Genomic DNA, 23,076 nt, shown 5'->3' with positions numbered 1-23,076 from the left:
AACCCCCCCCCGAAAAAATCCTGGATCCGCCCTTGTTTCTAAGCCTATTGAATACGGGGCTAAGTTTACATCACTGCCACATAAGAGCGAGTCTAACTGTTCAAGATCAGGCCTCTTTCTAGGCCTGTTTGCTGGTTATGTTAATGTTGTTTCTTAGTTCTGTTCTGTTTGTTGATGCTTATGTGGTTTGATGTTTTATAGATGTTTCTAAGCCTATTGAATACAGGGCTAAGTTTACATCATTGCCAGATAAGAGCGTCTATGGTTATGTGGTTTGATGTTGTTTCTTAGTTCTGTTATGTTTGTTGATAGTTATGTGGTTTGATGTTTCTATTGAATACAAACAGAAGTTTACAACATTGCCAGATAAGAGAGTTTATGCTATATTGATGATGTTTCATGGTTATGTGGTTTGATGGTTATGTGGTTTGATTTTTCATAGATGTTTCTATTGAATACAGACAGAAGTTTACATCATTGCCAGATAAGAGCGTCTATGGTTATGTGGTTTGATGTTGTTTCTTAGTTCTGTTCTGTTTGATGATGGTTATGTGGTTTGATGTTTCATAGATGTTTCTAAGCCTAATGGATACAGGGAGAAGTTTACACCATTGCCAGATAAGAGCGTCTAGCGGGAACAAGATCACGTGTCTCTTTCTAGGCTAATGGATTTACGTAAGGTTTCTCTTACATCACAATTCAACCTTGAGATTTTGTCTACAATGAACACACTTTGTGGTTAAAGTAACATATCGTTTCATGACATAATGGAGCAAACAACGAATACTGTGAATTTAGAAGTTTTAGCTACACAGATAAAATCATTTTTTGTAGTCCCCCACCCCCTCCAATTTATTCAAATTCATTGTATACCCCCCCCCCAAAAAAAATCTTTATGCTTTGTTTCAAAATATACTCTTTTTTCCACTATGTAAAAACCCACACACCCCCTCCCTCCCTCCCACCATTCGTCACCAATTAATTGTTTCAATTGAAGATATTACTCAAAAGGTGACATTTTCACATGTATTTAAAAACATCACAATCTTCACGCTTGCGATTTAACCTAACCTGTGTGTGAATATGTCTCAAAAGGGGTGATTTCGTAAACATATCTTTTCGCACCTGCATTATCTAAATTAAAAAAAAAAACAAGGGTGGTAGCTAGACAATGAAATGATTAAGGCTACAGGCTTTGCGTAATTCTAGACGGTTTCTTTTATATTCTCAGGGGGGAGGGAGCGTGAAAACTATGGTTTTAACTCTGATAGTATTAGGCTAGAAAGAAAAGTCTTTAGGAGTTGCATGAGGACTTTATGAAGTGTAAATTGGCTAGCATTTTTACCTCTGATCGCAAATTTTAGGCCTATTTGCTGGGTTAACGATCTTTTATATCTAATTTAAAGCATATATCTAAATACCCCCTGTTTCTTGAGCTTGTAACACTTCGAAAGTTATGCTATGGGTTTGAAGCCTATGTAACTATCTAAATTTGATAATTTATCCCCCTTAATTGGGGGTTTTAGCATTTTTATTGGCCCTGGTTTTTTAGAAACATGATTGTTTGGTTTTTCACAACACTTTTTCATTAGCTACAAAAAAAATATAATTTAATTTCTTTTAAGGACAATTTTGAACATTGCTCCCCTCATGAAAAGAGGGCTAGGGGCACCGACCCAACCCCCGTGCAGCGTTTGGAGATAGCTGGCACATCCAGGAGCGTTCTCTCCCAGTCCCCTCTCCCTTTTCAATTTACTGCGCTCTCAATGAGATCTCACCCTAGGATATTCAAGATTACAGTAGGAGTACCAAGGAGACATCGACTAGCCTTAGCATGAGATGAATATACCCATGATCTATTAAATGAAATTGAGAACAAGAAGGAGTCCACTAATATCTCCAAGGAAATTAAAGACATTGTGTTATAGATTTCAGAAATAAGGTTTCATATATTTATTATTATTTTCTTAGGCTTAAGGGTCGAGGTTTGAGAATTTTAAGAGACTATTTTCCCTATTTTAATATATTTATCCAGATGACTGCTGACTCAATATGGGTACAACCTCATAACCATAATTCAGTATTTGTTATCGACCAGAAACTTCACAGAAAATAGGCACCTTTCCTCCTACTGGTAAAGGTTAGGTTAGATCGTTTTCAGACAGGACAATGCAAATGGGAAAAACATGAAATGGGTTATAAAAGAATAAAATAAAAAACAATACCACGTGCGATTTAAGGAAAATGCGAAGAAAGGACTTCTGGGGGGTGGGAGCGTCTTTGGTGGATGGAGTGTCATTTTTGGTAAGCAACTCATCAGTACCTTTTTTACACTGTTTTATTTATAATTTGATTTTCGTTGCGCAAAGCAGTAATTTTCAAGTGTAGATTTAATGTTATACAGCCTCCTTAAGTGAAAATGAATTATTCTAAGCAAGTGAGCTGTATTTGTTTGAGTGTCAGAAACATTACATATTTATTTAATTTAAGCCCTTTTTCAGCTATAGTAATGGTTGGTATGATTGACACAGAGTCTATTGGTCTCAAATATTCTTCAACTGGCATTATTTTCAAAACAGCTTTCTTACTGCTAGACGAACAACGGCGTGAAATTATTAGCTATAAATGGAACGTCAGATACAATATGTAAAAATACGAGAAAAACAGATGGAGTCCTACATTAAATTTTAAAAATCGAAACGGCTTTTACGTTAAAACCATAAAACCACGTAATGAAAATGACTATGAAATAAAACATGTACAAGAGGAAATTCAGAAAAGATGCAGTTTTTTTGGTGTGCAAGCAGTTTATGTTAAGGGTAACGTGCCAACTGATAAAGTTTTTCTAGAAAAATGTGATAAAGACATAGTATTATTCAACTTAGAAGATTTCAAATGTGAGAAATACCTACAATCAGTACATGATCCGGAAGATGAAGTTAGATATTTCACTCAATACGTGCCGGAAAAGATACCTGACATGGAAAAATGCATCAGATATCCGAAGACCTAAACTCATGCTTCTCCTCATATCAAATGGATTATGCTATTTTTTAAATATGTCAATATGTATATATTACAAATATTTTTTGTTTGTTGAATATATTTTTAAGCAATAAACATGTCTTAGCTTACTTTACTTTAAGTACTATTTTTATATAAATATGTATTTTTTCAAAATGTTTTTTAATATGTCTAAGCAATAAACATCTTAAGCTTCAGCCGTCTTTATTCTTTAGAATATTTCATCGCCATGAAAATTATACTTTCAGATTCAGCATGTCAGGGAACACACTTTCAGGTTCAGCATGTTGGAGAACCCTAAATGGTAATCCCTAAAAAGGTAAGTTAACCCTAAAAGGCTAAAGAATTTCTCTGAAATCACACTTTCAGATTCAGCATGTCAGAGAAAAAACTTTCAGGTTCAGCATGTTGGAGAACCGTAGATGATCATCCCTAAAAAGGTAAGTTAACCCTAAATGGTTAAAGAATTTCTCTGAAATTACACTTTCAGATCCAGCATGCCGGAGAACACCAAATTTCCGCAATGAAAAAGAAATATGTTACAGATCAATTCTAATTTTTTTCCTGAGAAAATAAAAAGGTTCCACTTCAGTTCCAAATCTATCATAGAAGATAGAAAAAGTTATTCTTTGTTCGTGAATATTCGCCATGAAGATAAGGAGCTCTACTTTAATTCTGAGTTTTCTCGAAGAAGCGCAAAAATGTTCAAGTTCTCTTCTGAACTTTCTTAAAGAAGAGAAAAAGTTAGCTAAATTCTGAATTTTACAAAAGAAAATGAAAAAAAGATTCCACTTCAGCTCTTAATTTCTCAAAGACATAAACAAAAATTCAAAGCTAGGTTCTAAACTTTTCCATCGAAGATAGGATAAGACATACTAATATTCTTAATATTTACCAGTGAAGATAAAACGCTTTATCTGAAATCTAAGTCTTCTTAAATTCAGTTCCGATTTTTCTCAAAGAGATGAAAATATTAAAAGTTATGTTCCAGATTTTTCATAGAGGATAGAAAAAAGTTATACTATGATCGAGAGTATTCACCATGAAGATAAGGAGCTCCAATTTTATTCTGAGTTTTCTCGAAGAAGTGCAAAATGTTCAAGGTCGCTCCTGAATTTTCTTAAAGAAGAGAAAAAGTTAGCTCAATTCTGAAATTTACCAAAGAAAATGAAAAAAAGCTTCCAATTCAGTTCTTAATTTCTCAAAGACATAAAAAATTTTAAGTTCTGTTCTAAAATTTTCCATAGAAGATAGGAAGTTGTACTATGATTGTGAATATTTTCCATGAAGATAAAAAGCTTCACATTAATTGCAAATTTTCTCAACGAAGCGAAGAAAAGTTCAAGTTCTCTGCTGAATTTTCTCAATGAAAAACAAATAAATTACTGATCAATTCTAATTTTTTCCATGAAAATAAAATGGTTCCACTTCAATTTTGATTTTTCTCAAAGAGATGAAACAATTTAAAGATATGTTCTAAATTTTTCCATAGAAGATAGAAAAAGTTTTACCGTAGTTGTGAATATTTTCAATGAAGATAAAAAGTTCCACTTTAATTCTAAATTTTCTCAATGAAGTGATTCAAGCTCTCTTCTGAATTTTCTCAATGAAAAAGAAATTAGTTACAAATCAATTCTATTTTTTCCAAGAAAAAAAAAGCTTCCACTTCAGTTCTGATTTTTCTCAAAGGGATGAAAAAATTTAAAGTTCTGTTCTAAATTTTACCATGGATATTTCGATTCTGAATTCTTCCTCCAAGAAGAGAAAAAGTTCTGCTTTAATTCTATATTTTCAAAAAGAAGTGAAGAAAAGTTCAAGTTCTTCTGAATGTTTGCCCTGAGAAGAGAAAAGGTTCCACTTTAATTCTGAGTTTTCACAGCGAAGTGAAGAAAAGTTCAAGTTCTCTTCTGAATTTTCTCCAAGAAAAGAAAAAAATTATAGTCCAATTCTAATTTCTTCAAAGAAAATAAAAAATTTATGACTGTTTTATTAACATTCTAAGTGTTTGAAATGCTAATGTATCCTAAAATAACAGAAATATAACAAAGTAATGCATTAAATATTTTTATTGAAATAACAACATGTAAAATATTAACATAAAAATATGTTACAGACATTATTATACATAATTAACATCATTGAACAACTTTGGACATTTTGAATCAGTTTCCTAAAATCATTTATCATGTTCTCTCTTGATACTAGAGTTACTTGCGTCTCTTAGTTCATAACCACTAGAATAATCATTCATCCATTCTGAGTCATATACAATTTTTACTTGGATGTCACATACAGATTCAATACACGTTTCATCCTCGGTATTATTTGATTCATTGGCTACATGATCATTATTAGTAATAATGTTAACTTGTGCTTCATTTTCCATCAATTTATCACTATATTCATTAGTGATATTGTCTGCCAATGCTCTTTTTATTTTTCCGTAAATTTCACTGTCTGTTAACACAGTTTTTTACAGAGGTAACAGTTCCGGCACGTTGACAAGACATTATTTATGATGTTGGTGCAGCAGTAGGCCTTTCTCTTCCTCTTTGCTTTCATTCGAATGCTAACACCGGAAAGATGGCAATAAGATCTATCAACGGCTAACATGTTACCACAACCATTAGCTAGAAGTTGCCCCTCTTCATCAACTATTATTTTTATGTTGGCATTCTCTTTGAGTACTAGCTTCTCTGGAAATGTAACTTTCACATATCCACCTTTTGAATGATGGAAATTCTTGAGTACTCCAAAGGAATTTAACTCCTCACTGTCATGACAATGTAGGCATACATTCCCAATAAGATCTCCACTACTACTTGTTTCATAGTTCAAATATATCTATTTGTCAGCATTCAAGGCAACAATGACTTTATCATGTGTACACACTTTCCTCGAATAATTCATTTTCGCTTCTTTTTTTTAAAATATGATGTCGGTGTTTATCCCTCCTATGGGTAAAAATTACTGATTTAATACAAAAATAAACTAGATAGTCTCGAAAACCTACCATGGAGTACCAATGGGAAAGCCGCTTCCAATGTAAGAGCAACTATAGAGTACGTTTGCTACAGCCGCAAGCATACATAGTGAGAGAGACAGGCAAAGTCGAAATAGATGATTAATAAAAAAAAGTTCTAATCAGGCATAATCCTTCTTCTGGCAAAAAATACAATTTTTCGAATGAACACTATGTGATATTCTAGGACCACTGGGTCGATTCTATAACGACCCTTGTGTTTCAGGAGTCGTTCTTAAAGAATTAGGACAGAATTCGAACATCAACGTAAGGAGCTAGGTGTTTAGGTGGGGACAATAGATATAGATGACAGTACACAATTGAAACATCAAATACAATTTTCCACATTTTTGCACGGAAATACAAAACCATAGGTTAGGTTATGCTAGCTTACGTGTGCCCTAGAGTGTGTTGCTACAACTGAATCCGAACTCTGGATCCCGTATTACCAAGCTGAGATCAAACCAACTGCACCAATAAAGAACAAAAAAAAACTTGTTTCTTTACTGGCGGTTGGGGTTACTCAACCCATTTCATTTATATGTTAAAAAAAGAAATAAGTTTTTCAAACGAAAATAAGAAGAATATCAAAACTGAAAATGAACAAAAATAATGCTCCTGAAAGTTATCCTAGACTGCAACAACTGCTGCAACCATGATTATATATTTCTTGATAGCACACAGGAGAAAGCCTATGGCTTTTCTTACTTGAAATAGTAAAAGACGAATCACAGAGAATCAGGCAGCGAAATCAGTCCAAAATCCAGTTTTTTTCTAAAAAATTGATTTTATTCTAAAAGTTATATTATATTAATTACAAAAGCAAGTATATATCAAAATTCCTTACATCTCTCTATGATGTTCTGATAGCTCGCTAGCCCAGGAGCAAAAAATAAGAAGAAAAAACATGAGACATCAGCGCTACAAACGGAAAAAAGTGGTTTTCCTTGTTGTTCAAGGCGGGGGACTGTAATTCTCCTACTTGAGGTTTTCGACTACGCTGATTTCAATGGTGCGCTTTTCATTTCGATAAGAAATCCTTTTCTAGGAATTTCAGTTTTTTTTAAATCTCCATAAATTTCTTTCCGTTATAAACTATTACTTTTAAGATTAACCGGAATAAAAGTTACCATTCCTGAATCAGTGTCAGAGAGCAATATTTTCCCATTAGGCAGTCTTTTTTCAAAACACATTTTTTAACTTTTGGTTACTATGAACAGCAGTTCACCTTTTACTAGATTGCAGCTACAGCTGCAAGCATGATATGTCAACTGCATATTCAACCCTTTCCCCAGGGAACTTACAGCCCTTTCCCAAGGATTATGGTGGCGGGGGTCATGTAATCCCCAAAGGAATAGTTATTGAACCTTTCAACTATGATGAATAACATAGCTATCTCAAAATTGATTGGATACGTTTGGGAAAAAAGGGGCGTGGGAAGGGGCTAATTGTCCTCCAATCTTTTCAGTGACTTGAAAACGGCAATAAAAGTTTTGATTTCCGTTCAAATAAGCACCCTCCTGATCTTCTAGGACCGTTGGTTCGATACGATTACCCTTGGAAAAAATAATAAATAGAAAAACACTGATCCGTGATCTTTCTCTGGGCAATTTTTTTTTTTTACAAAATTCCACATTTTTGCAGATATGAGAGTAGAGATGCCTCAGGAGGTCGTGACGGGCACCCCTGCTGCCACCTACAACTTTTTTAACACCAAATATGGGCATAGCCTCCCTAGGGAGAACACGTGGTTAATGGGGTCAATGACCTCTTTCTCCATGGTCTCTTTCTCCAGGTGTGTTTTTGGCCAAGTGCATAGAGTCATTAGGGAGAACACGTGGTTAATTAAAGCGATTGGGAATTTTGAACACCTGTGCTGTCAGTCATTAATCAAATTGTTTCCGGTCAAAGTTTAATAATGTCTGACAGGTACTGTCAATCATTATTCAAATTGTTTCCAGGCGAAGTTTAATAATGTCTGACAGGTGATGTCAAGATTGATTGATATGTCACGAAATGGGAATTAATTTGTTGTTTCTAAGGGGAATTATTGATTCACGAAAGGGGAATTAATTTGATGTTTCTAAGGGGAAGGTGGGGAAGAGATATATTGATTGCGTAATCGAAGGGAGAGAATTCCCGAGAAATTGATTACATAATCGGTAGAACCCTATAAGGAGCTCGTGACGGGAATCCATCTATGGGCATAGAATGACGTAATCAACTAGGATAAATGGATTTCTGAGAAATTGATTACATAATCGGTAGAACCCTATCAGAAGGTCATGACGGGGATCCATTTATGGGCATAGAATGCCGTAATCAACAAGGACAAATGGATTTCTGAGAAATTGATTACATAATCGGTAGAACCCTATCAGAAGGTCATGACGGGAATCCATTTATGGGCATAGAATGACATAATCAACTAGGACAAATGGTTTTCTGAGAAATTGATTACATAATCGGTAGAACCCTATCAGAAGATCATGACGGGAATTCATTTATGGGCATAGAATGACGTATTCGACTAAGACAGTTGGATTTCTGAGAAATTGATTACGTAATCGGTAGAAACCTATCAGGAGGTCATGACGGGAATCCATTTATGGGCATAGAATTACGTAATCGACTAAGACAAGCAAGTTCTTTTCTTAATGTCCCTCCTAAACCCATTTTACAAGTTGAAGTACTTATCTTTTTCACCCACAACTATACTTTACAGCTTTTTGGATACCTCAACACCAAGAAATAATTTTCAAAGGCCATTTCAGATCAAATTAATTTCTTAATGTCCCTCCTAAACCCATCTTCCAACTTGCAGTACTTATCTTTTTCACCCACAACTATACTTTACAGCTTTTTGGATACCTCAACACCAAGAAATACCTTTCAAAGACCATTTCAGAGCAAGCTTAGAGTTTTTGTTAGAGTTCTAGTTTAGTTTGTTTTAGTTTTATTTTAGTGTTTTTTTTTTAGCTTAGAGTCTTAGCTTAGAGTTTTTATTAGAGTTCTAGTTTACTTCATTTTTATTTAATAGTTTATAGTTTTTAGCTTATATTAGTAGCTTATATTTTTATTAATATTTATAGGTTATTTTATTTTATTTAAATTTAAGAATTTATATTTTTATCTTATAGTAATAGCTTATAATTTTACTTAAAATTGTAGTTTGGTTAAGTTTTAGTTAAGAGTTTCGAGTTTTAGCTTAGAGTCTTAGCTTAGAGTTTTTGTTAGAATTGAAGTTTAGTTTAATTTTAGTTAAGAATTTGATGTTTTACCTTTGAGTTTCAGTTAGAGTTCTAGTTTAGTTTACTTTTAGTTATGAGTTTAGAGTTTTTAGCTTAGAGTCTTAGCTTAAAGTTTTAGTTTGGTTTAGTTTTAGTTAAAAGTTTAGAGTTTTTTTTTTGGTTAGAGTCTTAGCTTAGAGTTTTTTTTAGATTTCTAGTTTATTTTAGTTTTAGTTAAGAGTTTAGAGTTTTTAGATTATAGTATTAGCTTAGAGTTTTATAAAGAGTTCTAGTTTAGTTTAGTTACAGTTAAGAGTTTAGAGTTTTTAGCTTAGAGTCTTAGCTTATAATTTTACTTAAGTTGTAGTTTGGTTAAGTTTTAGTTAAGAGTTTCGAGTTTTAGCTTAGAGTCTTAGCTCAGAGTTTTTGTTAGAATTATAGTTTAGTTTAGTTTTAGTTAAGAGTTTAGAGTTTTAGCTTAGAGTCTTAGCTTAGAGTTTTAGTTAGATTTGAAGTTTAGTTTAGTTACAGTTAAGAATTTAGAGTTTTAGCTTAGAGTTTTACTTAAAGTTTTAGTTTGACTAAGTTTTAGTTAAGAGTTTCGAGTTTTAGCTTAGAGTCTTAGCTTAGAGTTTTTTTTTAGAGTTCTAGTTTAGTTTAATTTTAGTTAAGAGTTTGATGTTTTACCTTTGAGTTTCAGTTAAAGTTCTAGTTTATTTTAGTTTTAGTTATGTGTTTGGTGTTTTACCTTAGAGTCTTAGCTTAGAGTTCTAGTTTAGTTTAGTTTTACTTAAGAGTTTAGAGTTTTAGCTTAGAGTCTCAGCTTAGAGTTTTTGTTAGAGTTCTAGTTTATTTTAGTTTTAGTTAAGAGTTTAGTGCTTTTAGCTTAGAGTCTTAGCTTAGAGTTTATGTTGAAGTTCTAGTATAGTTTAGTTTTAGTTTAGAGTTTTAGCTTATAGTCTTAGCTTAGAGTTTTTGTTAGAGTTGTAGTTTAGTTTAGTTTTAGTTAAGATTTTATAGTTTTTTTTGTTAGAGTTCTAGTTTAGTTTAATTTTAGTTAAGAGTTTGATTTTTTACCTTTGAGTTTAAGTTAGAGTTTTAGTTTAGTTTAGTTTTAGTTAAGAGTTTAGTGTTTTTTAGCTTAGAGTCTTAGCTTAGAGTTTTTGTTAGAGTTCTAGTTTAGTTTAGTTTTAGTTACAGTTCAGAATTTATAGTTTTAGCTTAGAGTCATAGCTTAGAGTTTTACTTAAAGTTATAGGTTGGGTAAGTTATAGTTAAGGGTTTAGAGTTTCAGCTTAGAGTTTTTGTTGAAGTTCTAGATTAGTTTACTTTTTGTTAAGAGTTTAGATTTTTACCTTAGAGTATTAGCCTATAGTTTGAGTTAGAGTTCTAGTTTATTTTAGTTATATTTAATAGTCTCGAGCTTTTAGCTTAGATTATTAGCTTAAAGTTTTAGTTTGGTTTAGTTTTAGTTAAGATTTTTTTTTATATTAGATTATTATCTTAGAGTTTTTGTTAGAGTTCTAGTTCAGTTTAGCTTTAGTTAATAGTTTAGAGTTTGTAGCTTAGAGTCGTAGCTTAGAGTTTTATTCAGAGTTCTAATTTAGTTTAGTTTAGTTAAAGTTCAGAATTTATAGTTTTAGCTTAGAGTCTTAGATTAAAGTTTTAGTTTGGTTTAGTTTTAGTTAAAAGTTTAGAGTTTTTTTTTTCCTTAGAGTCTTATCTTGGAGTTTTATTTAGAGTTCTAGTTTATTTTAGTTTTAGTTAAGAGTTTAGAGTTTTTATCTTAGAGTCTTAGCTTAGAGTTTTATTCAGAGTTCTAGTTTAGTTTAGTTACAGTTCATAATTTATAGTTTTAGATTAGAGTCATAGCTTATAATTTTACTTAAAGTTGTAGTTTGGTTAAGTTTTAGTTAAGAGTTTCGAGTTTTAGCTTAGAGTCTTAGCTTAGAGTTTTTGTTAGAGTTCTATTTTAGTTTAGTTTTAGTTAAGATTTTAGAGTTTTACCTTATAGTCTTAACTTAGAGTTTTAGTTAGAGTTGAATTTTAGTTTAGTTATAGTTAATCATTTAGAGTTTTATCTTAGAGTAATATCTTAGAGTTTTAATTAAAGTTTTAGTTTGGCTAAGTTTTTGTTAAGAGTTTAGAGTTTTAGCTTAGAGTATTAGCTTAGAGTTTTTGTTAGAGTTCTAGTTTATTTTAGTTTTAGTTAAGAGTTTAGAGTTTTTGGCTTAGAGTCCTTTGCTTAGAGTTTTTGTTGAAGTTCTAGTTTAGTTTAGGTTAAGTTAATAGTTTAGAGTTTTAGCTTAGAGTTGTACCATTGAGTCTTTGTTAGAGTTCTAGTTTAGTTCCGATATATTTAATCGTCTGGAGTTTTACCATCGAGACTGAGTGTAGAGTTTTATTTTAGTTTAGTTTTAGTTAAGAGTTTAGAGTTTTAGCTTAGTCTTAGCTTAGAGTTATAGTTAGAGTTTTAGTTTAGTTTAGTTATAGTTAAGAGTTTAGAGTTTTTAGCTTAGAGTCGTAGTTTAGAGTCTTTGTTAGAGTTCTAGTTTAGTTTACTTAAGAGTTTAGACTTTTATCATATAATAATAGCTTAGAGTTTTTGTTGAAGTTTTATTTTAGTTTATTTTTAGTTAAGAGTTTAGAGTTTTTTATCTTGTAGTCATAGATTAGAGTTTTTGTTAGATTTCTATTTTAGTTTAGTTTTAGTTAAGTGTTTGGTGTTTTACCTTAGAGTCATAGCTTAGAGTTTTAGTTAGAGTTCTAGTTTAGTTTAGTTTTAGTTAAGAGTTTAGAATTTTAGCTTAGAGTTTTCGTTAGAGTTCTAGTTTAGTTTTATTTAAGAGTTTAGATCTTGGAGTCTTAGCTTTTAGTTTTTGTTGAAGTTCTAGTTTAGTTTTAGTTAAGAGTTTAGATTTTTAGATTAGAGTCTTAGCTTATTGTTTTTTTTAGAATTTTAGTTTAGTTTAGTTTTAGTTAAAAGTTTTGAGTTTTACCTTAAAGTCTTAGATTAGAGTTTTAGTTAGGGTTGAAGTTTCGTTTAGTTTAGTTATAGTTAATAGTTTATAGTTTTAGCTTAGAGTTTTATTTAGAGTTATTGTTTATTTTAGTTTACTTAAGAGTTATAGTTTAGAGGTTTAGCCAAAAATCTTAGCTTAGAGAATTAGTTAGAGTTGAAGTTTAGTCCAAACTAGCATAACCACAAAATTACACAATATTGCATAGAAATACCAACACCATAGGTTAGATTAGGTTTGGTTAGGTTAGAGGTTTGGTTTCTCCACGTTTATGTTAGTCTATATTAGGTTAGCTTAGCACGAGCGCTCAGGATACGCTAACCTAATCTAACCTTTTCCGGCGAGTATGTTTAGGTTAGTTTAGGCTAGATTAAGTTAGGTTAGATTAGGTTAGGTTAAGTTAGGTTAGCCCACGTACGCTTCACTTAGATTAGCTTAGGTTAGGTGAGAGACAGGCAAAAAGTTAGGTGTATGATTAGGTTAGGTTAGATTAAGTTAGGTTAAGTTAGGTTAGGCTAGGTTAGAGGTTAGGTTTCTCCACGTTTAAGTTAGAGGTTAGGTTTCTCCACGTTTAAGTTAGGTTTGATTAGGTTAGCTTATCATGAGCACTCATGATAATCTAACCTAATCTAACTGGTACAAAGTCGACATGGGGGGATAGATAGCTTTTTGCACCGCGGGACCCGGGAAGCTCCGTTGGGCCCGGGAAGCGCCGCGGGAAGCGCCGTGAGATTAGGTTAGGTTAAGTCAGGTTAGGTAAGTTAGGTTAGGTTAGCTAAGTTAGGTTAGGTTAATTTAGAGTTTTAGCTTAGTGTCATAGCTTAGATTTTTACTTAAAGTTTCGAGTTTTAGCTGAGTCTTAGCTTAGAGTTTTTGTTAGGGTTCTAGTTTAGTTTAGTTTTAGTTAAGAGTTTAGAGTTTTAGCTTAGAGTCTTAGTTTAGAGTTTTTGTTGAAGTTCTAGTTTAGTTTAGTTTTAGTTAATAGTTTAGAGTTTTACCTTAGAGTCTTAGCTTTGAGTTTTTGTTAGAGTTCTAGTTTAGTTTAGTTTTAGTTAAGAGTTTAGAGTTTTTAGATTAGAGTCTTAGCTTAAAGTTTTAGTTTGGTTTGGTTTTAGTTAAGAGTTTTTTTAGCTTAGAGTCTTAGCTTAGAGTTTTTGTTAGAGTTCTAGTTTAGTTTAGTTTTAGTTAAGAGTTTAGAGTTTTTAGCTTAGAGTCTTAGCTTAGAGTTTTATTCAGAGTTCTAGTTTATTTTAGTTACAGTTAAGAATTTAGAGTTTTAGCTTAGAGTCATAGCTTAAAGTTTTAGTTTTGTTTAGTTTTAGTTAAAAGTTTGGAGTTTTTTTTTTGCTTAGAGTCTTAGCTTAGAGTTTTTGTTAGAGTTATAGTTTAGTTTAGTTTTAGTTAAGAGTTTAGAGTTTTTAGCTTAGATTCTTAGCTTAGAGTTTTATTAAGAGTTCTAGTTTAGTTTAGTTAAAGTTCAGAATTTATAGTTTTAGCTTAGAGTCATAGCTTATAATTTTACTTAAAGTTATTGTTTGGTTAAGTTTTAGTTAATAGTTTCGAGTTTTAGCTTAGAGTCTTAGCTAAGAGTTTTTGCTAGAGTTATAGTCTATTTTAGTTTTAGTTAAGATTTTAGAGTTTTACCTTAGAGTCTTATCTGAGAGTTTTAGTTAGAGTTGAAGTTTAGTTTAGTTACAGTTAAGAATTTAGAATTTTAGCTTAGAGTCATAGCTTAGAGTCTTACTTAAAGTTTTAGTTTGACTAAGTTTTAGTTAAGAGTTTCGAGTTTTAGCTTAGAGTCTTAGCTTAGAGTTTTTGTTAGAGTTCTAGTTTATTTTAGTTTTAGTTATGAGTTTAGAGTTTTTGGCTTAGAGTCCTTTGCTTAGAGTTTTTGTTGAAGTTCTAGTTTAGTTTAGGTTTAGTTAATAGTTTAGAGTTTTAGCTTAGAGTCGTAGCTTAGAGTTTTTGTTAGAGTTCCAGTTTAATTTAGATATAGTTAAGCGTCTGGAGTTTTACCTTCGAGACTTAGCGTAGAGTTTTAGTTTAGTTTAGTTTTAGTTAAAAGTTTAGAGTTTTAGCTTAGTCTTAGCTTAGAGTTATAGTTAGAGTTGAAGTTTAGTTTAGTTATAGTTAAGAGTTTAGAGTTTTTAGCTTAGAGTCGTAGTTTAGAGTCTTTGTTAGAGTTCTAGTTTAGTTTACTTAAGAGTTTAGACTTTTATCATAGAATCATAGCTTAGAGTTTTTGTTGAAGTTTTAGTTTAGTTTAGTTTTAGTTAAGAGTTTAGAGTTTTTTAGCTTAGAGTCCTAGCTTAGAGTTCTAGTTTAGTTTAGTTAAGAGTTTGGTGTTTTACCTTAGAGTTTTAGTTAGAGTTCTAGTTTTGATTAGTTTTAGTTAAGAGTTTGGAATTTTAGCTTAGAGTTTTAGATTATAGTTTTAGTTAGATTTCTAGTTTAGTTTAGTTTTAGTTAATACTTAATATTTTTTAGATTATATTATTATATTATATTTTTTTTTGTAGATATAGTTTAGTTTAGACTTATTTAATATTTTATAGTTTTATATTAGATTCCTAGATTAGAGTTTTTTTTAGAATTTTAGTTTAGTTTAGTTTTAGTTAAGAGTTTTGAGTTTTACCTTAAAGTCTTAGATTAGAGTTTTAGTTAAGGTTGAAGTTTCGTTTAGTTTAGTTATAGTTAAGAGTTTATAGTTTTAGCTTAGAGTCTTAGCTTAGAGTTTTAGCTAGAGTTATTGTTTATTTTTGTTTTACTTAAAAGTTATAGCTTAGAGGTTTAGCCTAGAATCTTAGCTTAGAGATTTAGTTAGAGTAGAAGTTTAGTCCAAACTAGCATAACCACAAAATTACAAAATATTGCATAGAAATACCAAAACCATAGGTTAGATTAGGTTAGGTTAGAGGTTAGGTTTCTCCACGTTTAAGTTAGGTTAGATTAGGTTAGCTTATCATGCGCGCTCCGGATAAGCTAACCTAATCTAACCTTTTCCGGCGAGTATGGGTAGGGTAGTTAAGGCTAGATTAAGTTAGGTTAGATTAGGTGAGGTTAAGTTAGGTTAGCCCACGTACGCTTCACTTAGATTAGCTTAGGTTAGGTGAGAGACAGGCAAAAAGTTAGGTGTATGATTAGGTTAGGTTAGATTAAGTTAGGTTAGGTTAAGTTAGGTTAGGCTAGGTTAGAGGTTAGGTTTCTCCACGTTTAAGTTAGAGGTTAGGTTTCTCCACGTTTAAGTTAGGTTAGATTAGGTTAGCTTATCATGAGCACTCATGATAATCTAACCTAATCTAACTGGTACAAAGTCGACATGGGGGGATAGATAGCTTTTTGCACCGCGGGACCCGGGAAGCTCCGTTGGGCCCGGGAAGCGCCGCGGGAAGCGCCGTGAGATTAGGTTATGTTAAGTCAGGTTAGGTTAGCTAAGTTAGGTTAGGTTAGCTAGTAAACATCTCTCCATGTTTAAGTTAGGTTAGGTTAAGCTAGATTAAGTTATGTTAGGTTAGGTTAAGTTAGCCTACGTACGCGCGCGTACGTAGGCTAACCTAACATTACCTAACCTAACATAACTTAATCTAGCATAACCTAACCTAACCTAACTTAAACATGGAGAGATGTTTACTAGCTAACCTAACCTAACTTAGCTAACCTAACCTATGGTTTTGGTATTTCTATGCAATATTGTGGAATTTTGTGGTTATGCTAGTTTAGACTAAACTTCAACTCTAACTAAATCTCTAAGCTAAGATTCTAGGCTAAACCTCTAAGCTATAACTCTTAACAAAAACTAAACTAAACAATAACTCTAACTAAAACTCTAAGCTACGACTCTAATATAAAACTATAAACTCTTAACTATAACTAAACTAAACGAAACTTCAACCCTAACTAAAACTCTAATCTAAGACTTTAAGGTAAAACTTAAAACTCTTAACTAAAACTAAACTAAACTAGAACTCTAACTAAAACTCTAAGCTAAGACTTTAAGGTAAAACTCTAAACTCTTAACTAAAACTAAACTAAGATAGAACTCTAACTAAATCTCTAAGCTAAGACTCCAAGCTAAAACTCTAAACCCTTAACTATAACTTAAATAAACTTCAACTCTAAGTAAAACTCTAAGGTAGAACTCTAAACTCTTAACTAAACTAAACTAGAACTTCAACAAAAACTCAGAGCTAAGACTCTAAGATAAAACTCTAAACTCTTAACTAAAACTAAACTAAACTAGAGCTCTAAGTAAAACTCTAAGCTAAGACTCTAAGCTAAAAACTCTAAATTCTTAACTGTGACTAAAATAAACTTCAACTTCAACAAAAACTCTAAGCTATGGCTCTATGATAAAACTCTAAAGTCTTAACTAAACTAAACTAAACTTCAAGTCTAACAAAAACTCTAAGCTAAGACTCTAAACTATTAACTAAAACTAAACTAAACTAGAACTTAAAAATAAACTATAATCTAAGAATATAATCTAAAAACTCTAAACTCTTAGATAAAAATAAAATAAACTAGAAATATAAAAAAAAATATAATCTAATAATATAACATAAAATTAAAAAACTCTTAAATAAAAATAAACTAAACTATAACTCTAACTAAAACTCTAAGATAATACTCTAAGGTAAAACACCAAACTCTTAAATAAAACTAAACTAAACTAGAACTCTAACTGAAACTCAAAGGTAAAACATCAAATTCTTAACTAAAATTAAACTAAACTATAACTATAAAAAAACTCTAGGCTAAGACTCTAAGGTAAAACTCTAAACTCTTAACTAAAACTAAACTAAGCTAGAACTCTAACAAAAACTCTAAGCTAAGACTCTAAGGTAAAAAACTAAACTCTTAACTAAAAGTAAACTAAACTAGAACTCTAACTGAAACTCAAAGGTAAAACATCAAATTCTTAACTAAAATTAAACTAAAATAGAACTCTAACAAAAACTCTAAGCTAAGACTCTAAGTTAAAACTCTAAACTCTTAACTAAAACTAAACTAGAACTCTAACAAAAACTCTAAGCTAAGACTCAGCTAAAAATCTAAACTCTTAACTAAAACTTAACCAAGCTATAACTTTAAGTAAAACTCTAAGCTATGACTCTAAGCTAAAAATCTGAATTCTTAACTGTAACTAAAGTAAATTTTTAACTCTAACTAAAACTCTAAGCTAAGACTTTCTGGTAAAACTATAAACTCTTAACTAAAACTAAATTAAACTAGAACTATAAATAAAACTAAGATAAGACTATAAGATAAAAACTATAAACTCTTAACTAAAACTAAACCAAACTAGAACTCTAAATGAAACTCTAAGTCTAAGCTAAAACTCTAAAATAAAACTAAACTAAACTAGAACTTCAAAAAAAACTCTAAACTAAGACTCTAAGCTAAAACTATAAACTTTTAAATAAAACTAAACTAAACTAGAACTCTAACAAAAACTCTAAGCTAAGACTCAGCTAAAACTCGAAACTCTTAACTAAAACTTAACCAAACTATAACTTTAAGTAAAAATCTAAGCTATGACACTAAGCTAAAACTCTAAATTAACCTAACCTAACTTAGCTAACCTAACCTAACTTACCTAACCTGACTTAACCTAACCTAATCTCACGGCGCTTCCCGCGGCGCTTCCCGGGCCCAACGGAGCTTCCCGGGTCCCGCGGTGCAAAAAGCTATCTAACCCCCCATGTCGACTTTGTACCAGTTAGATTAGGTTAGATTATCATGAGTGCTCTTGATAAGCTAACCTAATCTAACCTAACTTAAACGTGGAGAAACCTAACCTCTAACTGAAACGTGGAGAAACCTAACCTCTAACCTAGCCTAACCTAACCTAACCTAACCTAACTTAATCTAACCTAACCTAATCATACACCTAACTTTTTGCCTGTCTCTCACCTAACCTAAGCTAATCTAAGTGAAGCGTACGTGGGCTAACCTAACCTAACTTAACCTAACCTAATCTAACCTAACTTAATCTAGCCTAACCTAACCTAACCATACTCGCCAGAAAAGGTTAGATTAGGTTAGCTTATACTGAGCGCTCATGATAAGCTAACCTAATATAACCTAACTTAAACGTGGAGAAACCTAGCCTCTAACCTAACCTAATCTAACCTATGTTTTTGGTATTTCTATGCAATATTTTGTAATTTTGTGGTTATGCTAGTTTGGACTAAACTTCAACTCTAACTAAATCTCTAAGCTAAGACTCTAGGCTAAACCTCTAAGCTATAACTCTTAAGTAAAACTAAAATAAACAATAACTCTAACTAAAACTCTAAGCTAAGACTCTAAGCTAAAACTATAAACTCTTAACAATAACAAAACTAAACGAAACTACAACACTAACTAGAACTATTATCTAGAACTTTAATGTATAACTAAAAACTCTTAGCTAAAACTAAACTAAAACTCTAACAAAAACTTTTAGCTAAGACTTTAAGCTAAAACTCTAAACTCTTAACTAAAACTAAAGTAAAATAGAGCTTAAACAAAAACTCTAAGATAAGAATCTAAGATAAAAACTCTAAACTCTTAACTAAAACTAAACTAAACTTTAACTCTAACAAAAACTCTAAGCTAAGACTCTAAGCTAAAATTCTAAACTCTTAACTAAAACTAAACTAAACTAGAACTCTAACTGAAACTATAAGCTATAACTCTAAGGTAAAACACCAAACTCTTAACTAAAAATAAACTAAACTAGAACTCTAACAAAAACTATAAGATATTACTCTAAGATAAAAAACTCTAAACTTTTAACTAAAACAAAACTAAACTAAAACTTCAACAAAAACTCTAAGCTATGATTCTATGATAAAACTCTAAACTCTTAACTAAACTGAACTATAACTCTAACAAAGACTCTAAACTACGACTCTAAGCTAAAAACTCTAAACTCTTAACTATAACTAAACTAAACTAAAACTCTAACTATAACTCTAAGCTAAGACTAAGCTAAAACTCTAAACTCTTAACTAAAACTAAACTAAACTAAAACTCTACGCTAAGTCTCGAAGGTAAAACTCCAGACGCTTAACTATATCTAAACTAAACTAGAACTCTAGAAAAAACTCTAAGCTAAGACTCTAAGCTAAAAACTCTAAACTCTTAACTAAAACTAAACTAAAATAGAACTCTAACAAAAACTCTAAGCTAAGACTCTAAGCTAAAATTCTAAACTCTTAACTAAAAATAAAATAAACTAGAACTCTAACTAAAACTCTAAGCTAAGACTCTAAGCTAAAACTCGAAACTCTTAACAAAAACTTAGTCAAACTAAAACTTTAAGTAAAACTCTAAGCTATGACTCTAAGCTAAAACTCTAAATGCTTAACTGTAACTAAACTAAACTTCAAATCTAACTAAAACTCTAAGCTAAGACTCTAAGGTAAAACTCTGAACTCTTAACTAAAACTAAACTAAACTAGAACTCTAACAAAAACTCTGAGATAAGGCTCTAAGCTAAAACTCGAAACTCTTAACTAAAACTTAAACAAACTATAACTGTAATTAAATTTAATAAATAAGACTATAATATAATTCACTAAATTCTGAACTGTATAAAAACAAAACTAAAATATAACACCTAATAAAAACTCGAGCTAAGATTCTAAGCTAGCAAATCCAAGCTCTTAACTAAAAATAAAATATACTAGAACCCTCAAAAAATCTCTAAGCTGAGACTCGAAGCAAAAAAAACTCTTATCTCTTAAATAAATCTAAACAAAACTAAAACTTTAAGCTAAGACTCTAAGCTAAAACTCTAAACTCTTAACTGTAACTAAACTAAACTAAATTAGAACTCGGAATAAAACTCTAAGCTACGACTCTAAGCTAAAAACTCTAAACTCTTAACTAAAACTAAACTAAACTAGAACTCTAATAAAAACTATAAGCTAAGACTCTAAGCTAAAAAAAACTCTTAAATAAAACTAAACCAAACTGAAACTTTAAGCTAAGACTCTAAGATAATAACTCTAAACTCTTAACTAAAACTAAACTAAACTAGAACTCTAACAAAAACTCTAAGCTAAGACTCTAAGCTAAAACTCTAAACTATTAACTAAAACTAAACTAAACTAGAACTTCAATAAAAACTCTAAGCTAAAAACTCTAAACTCTTAAATAAAAATTAACCAAACTATAACTTTAAGTAAAACTATAAGCTATGAATATAAGATAAAACTCTAAATTATTAAATTTAAATAAACCTACACTAAAATAGAACTATAACTAAAACTCTAAGCTAAGAATATATGGTAAACTATAAACTATTAAATAAAACTAAACTAAACTAGAACTCTAACTGAAACTCAAAGTTAAAAAATAAAACTCTTAACTAAAATTAAACTAAACTAGAACTCAAAAGAAAAACTCTAAACTCTTAACTAAAACTAAACTAAACTTCAACTCTAAAAAAACCCTAAGCTAAGACTCTAAGTTAAAACTCTAAACTAAAACTAAACTATGCTATAACTTCAACATACACTCTAAGCTAAGACTCTAAGCTAAAAACACTAAACTCTTAACTAAAACTAAATAAACTAGAACTCTAACAAAAACACTAAACTGAGACTCTAAGCTAAAACTCTAAACTCTTAAGTAAAACTAAACTAAACTAGAACTCTAAGCTAAGACTATAAGGTAAAACACCAACTCATAACTAAAAGTAAACTAAGCTAGAACTCTAACTGAAACTCAAAGGTAAAACATCAAACGCTTAACTAAAATTAAACTAAACTAGAACTCTAACAAAAAACCCTAAGCTAAAACTCTAAGCTAAAACTCTAAACTCTTAACTAAAACTTAGTCAAACTAAAACTAAGTAAAACTCTAAGCTATGACTCTAAGCTAAAACTCTAAATTCTTAACTATAACTAAACTAAACTTCAACTCTAACAAAAACTCTAAGCTAAGACTGTAAGGTAAAACTCTAAACTCTTAACTAAAACTAAACGAAACTAGAACTTTAAAAAAAACTCTAAGCTAAGACTCTAAGCTTAAACTCGAAACTCTTAAATAAAACTTAAAAAAACTAAAACTTTAAGTAAAATTATAATCTATGACTCTAAGCTAAAACTATAAATTCTGAACTGTAACTAAACTAAACTAAAATATAACTCTGAATAAAACTCTAATCTAAGACTCTAATCTAAAAACTCTAAACTATTAAATAAAACTAAACTAAACTAGAACTCTAACAAAAATTCTAAGCTAAGACTCTAAGAAAAAAAAAAAACTCTAAACTTTTAACTAAAACTAAACCAAACTAAAACTTTAAGCTAAGACTCTAAGCTAAAAACTCTAAACTCATAACTAAAAGTAAACTAAACTAGAACTCTAACTGAAACTCAAAGGTAAAACATCAAATTCTTAACTAAAATTAAACTAAACTTCAACTCTAACAAAAACTCTAAGCTAAGACTATAAGCTAAAACTTGAAACTCTTAACTAAAACTTGGCCAAAAAACAACTTTAAGTAAAACTCTAGGCTATGACTCTAAACTAAAACTCTCAATTTTAAATTGTAACTAAACTAAACTAAATTAGAACTCTGAATAAAACTCTAAGCTACGACTCTAAGCTAAAAACTCTAAACTCTTAACTAAAACTAAACTAAACTAGAGCCCTAACAAAAACTCTAAGCTAAGACTCTAAGCTAAAAAAAAAACTCTTAACTAAAACTAAACCAAACTAAACTAGAACTCTAACAAAAACTCTAAGCTTGCTCTGAAATGGTCTTTGAAAGGTATTTCTTGGTGTTGAGGTATCCAAAAAGCTGTAAAGTATAGTTGTGGGTGAAAAAGATAAGTACTTCAAGTTGGAAAATGGGTTTAGAAGGTACATTAAGAAAGTAACTTGCTCTGAAATTGTCTTTGTAGAGTATATCTTGGTGTTGAGACATCCTAAAAGCTGTAAAGTATACTTGTGGGTGAAAAAGATAAGTACTTCAACTTGTAAAATGGGTTTAGGAGGGACATTAAGAAAAGAACTTGCTTGTCTTAGTCGATTACGTCATTCTATGCCCATAAATGGATTCCCGTCAGGACCTCCTGATAGGGTTCTACCGATTATGTAATCAATTTCTCAGAAATCCAATTGTCTTAGTCGAATACGTCATTCTATGCCCATAAATGAATTCCCGTCATGACCTTCTGATAGGGTTCTACCGATTATGTAATCAATTTCTCAGAAAACCATTTGTCCTAGTTGATTATGTCATTCTATGCCCATAAATGGATTCCCGTCATGACCTTCTGATAGGGTTCTACCGATTATGTAATCAATTTCTCAGAAATCCATTTGTCCTTGTTGATTACGTCATTCTATGCCCATAAATGGATCCCCGTCATGACCTTCTGATAGGGTTCTACCGATTATGTAATCAATTTCTCAGAAATCCATTTGTCCTAGTTGATTACGTCATTCTATGCCCATAAATGGATTCTCGTCACGAGCTCCATATAGGGTTCTACCGATTATGTAATCAATTTCTTGGGAATTCTCTCCCTTCGATTACGCAATCAATATATCTCTTCCCCACATTCCCCTTAGAAACAACAAATTAATTCCCATTTCGTGATATATCAATCAATCTTGACATCACCTGTCAAATTCCCCTTAGAAACAACAAATTAATTCCCATTTCGTGATATATCAATCAATCTTGACATCACCTGTCAGACTTTGTTAAACTTTGCCTGGAAACAATTTGATTAATGACTGACAGCACCTGTCAGACATTATTAAACTTTGTCCG

At 31.0% G+C, this 23,076-nt stretch overlaps 1 protein-coding gene across 3 annotated transcripts in view; it reads right to left on the bottom strand.

Annotated features, from left to right (window-relative positions):
• The window catches only part of LOC148955621 (uncharacterized), a 222,395-nt gene that overhangs the window by 48,414 nt on the left and 150,905 nt on the right, over window positions 1-23,076 (bottom strand). The gene's annotated exons all lie outside the window — the stretch shown is intronic.

Source organism: Artemia sp. Qi Xiang Cuo, chromosome 2 (genome assembly GCF_049724085.1).
Source record: "Artemia sp. Qi Xiang Cuo chromosome 2, ASM4972408v1, whole genome shotgun sequence".
Taxonomy (NCBI): domain Eukaryota; kingdom Metazoa; phylum Arthropoda; class Branchiopoda; order Anostraca; family Artemiidae; genus Artemia; species Artemia sp. Qi Xiang Cuo.
This window is presented reverse-complemented; position numbering and strand designations above follow the sequence as displayed.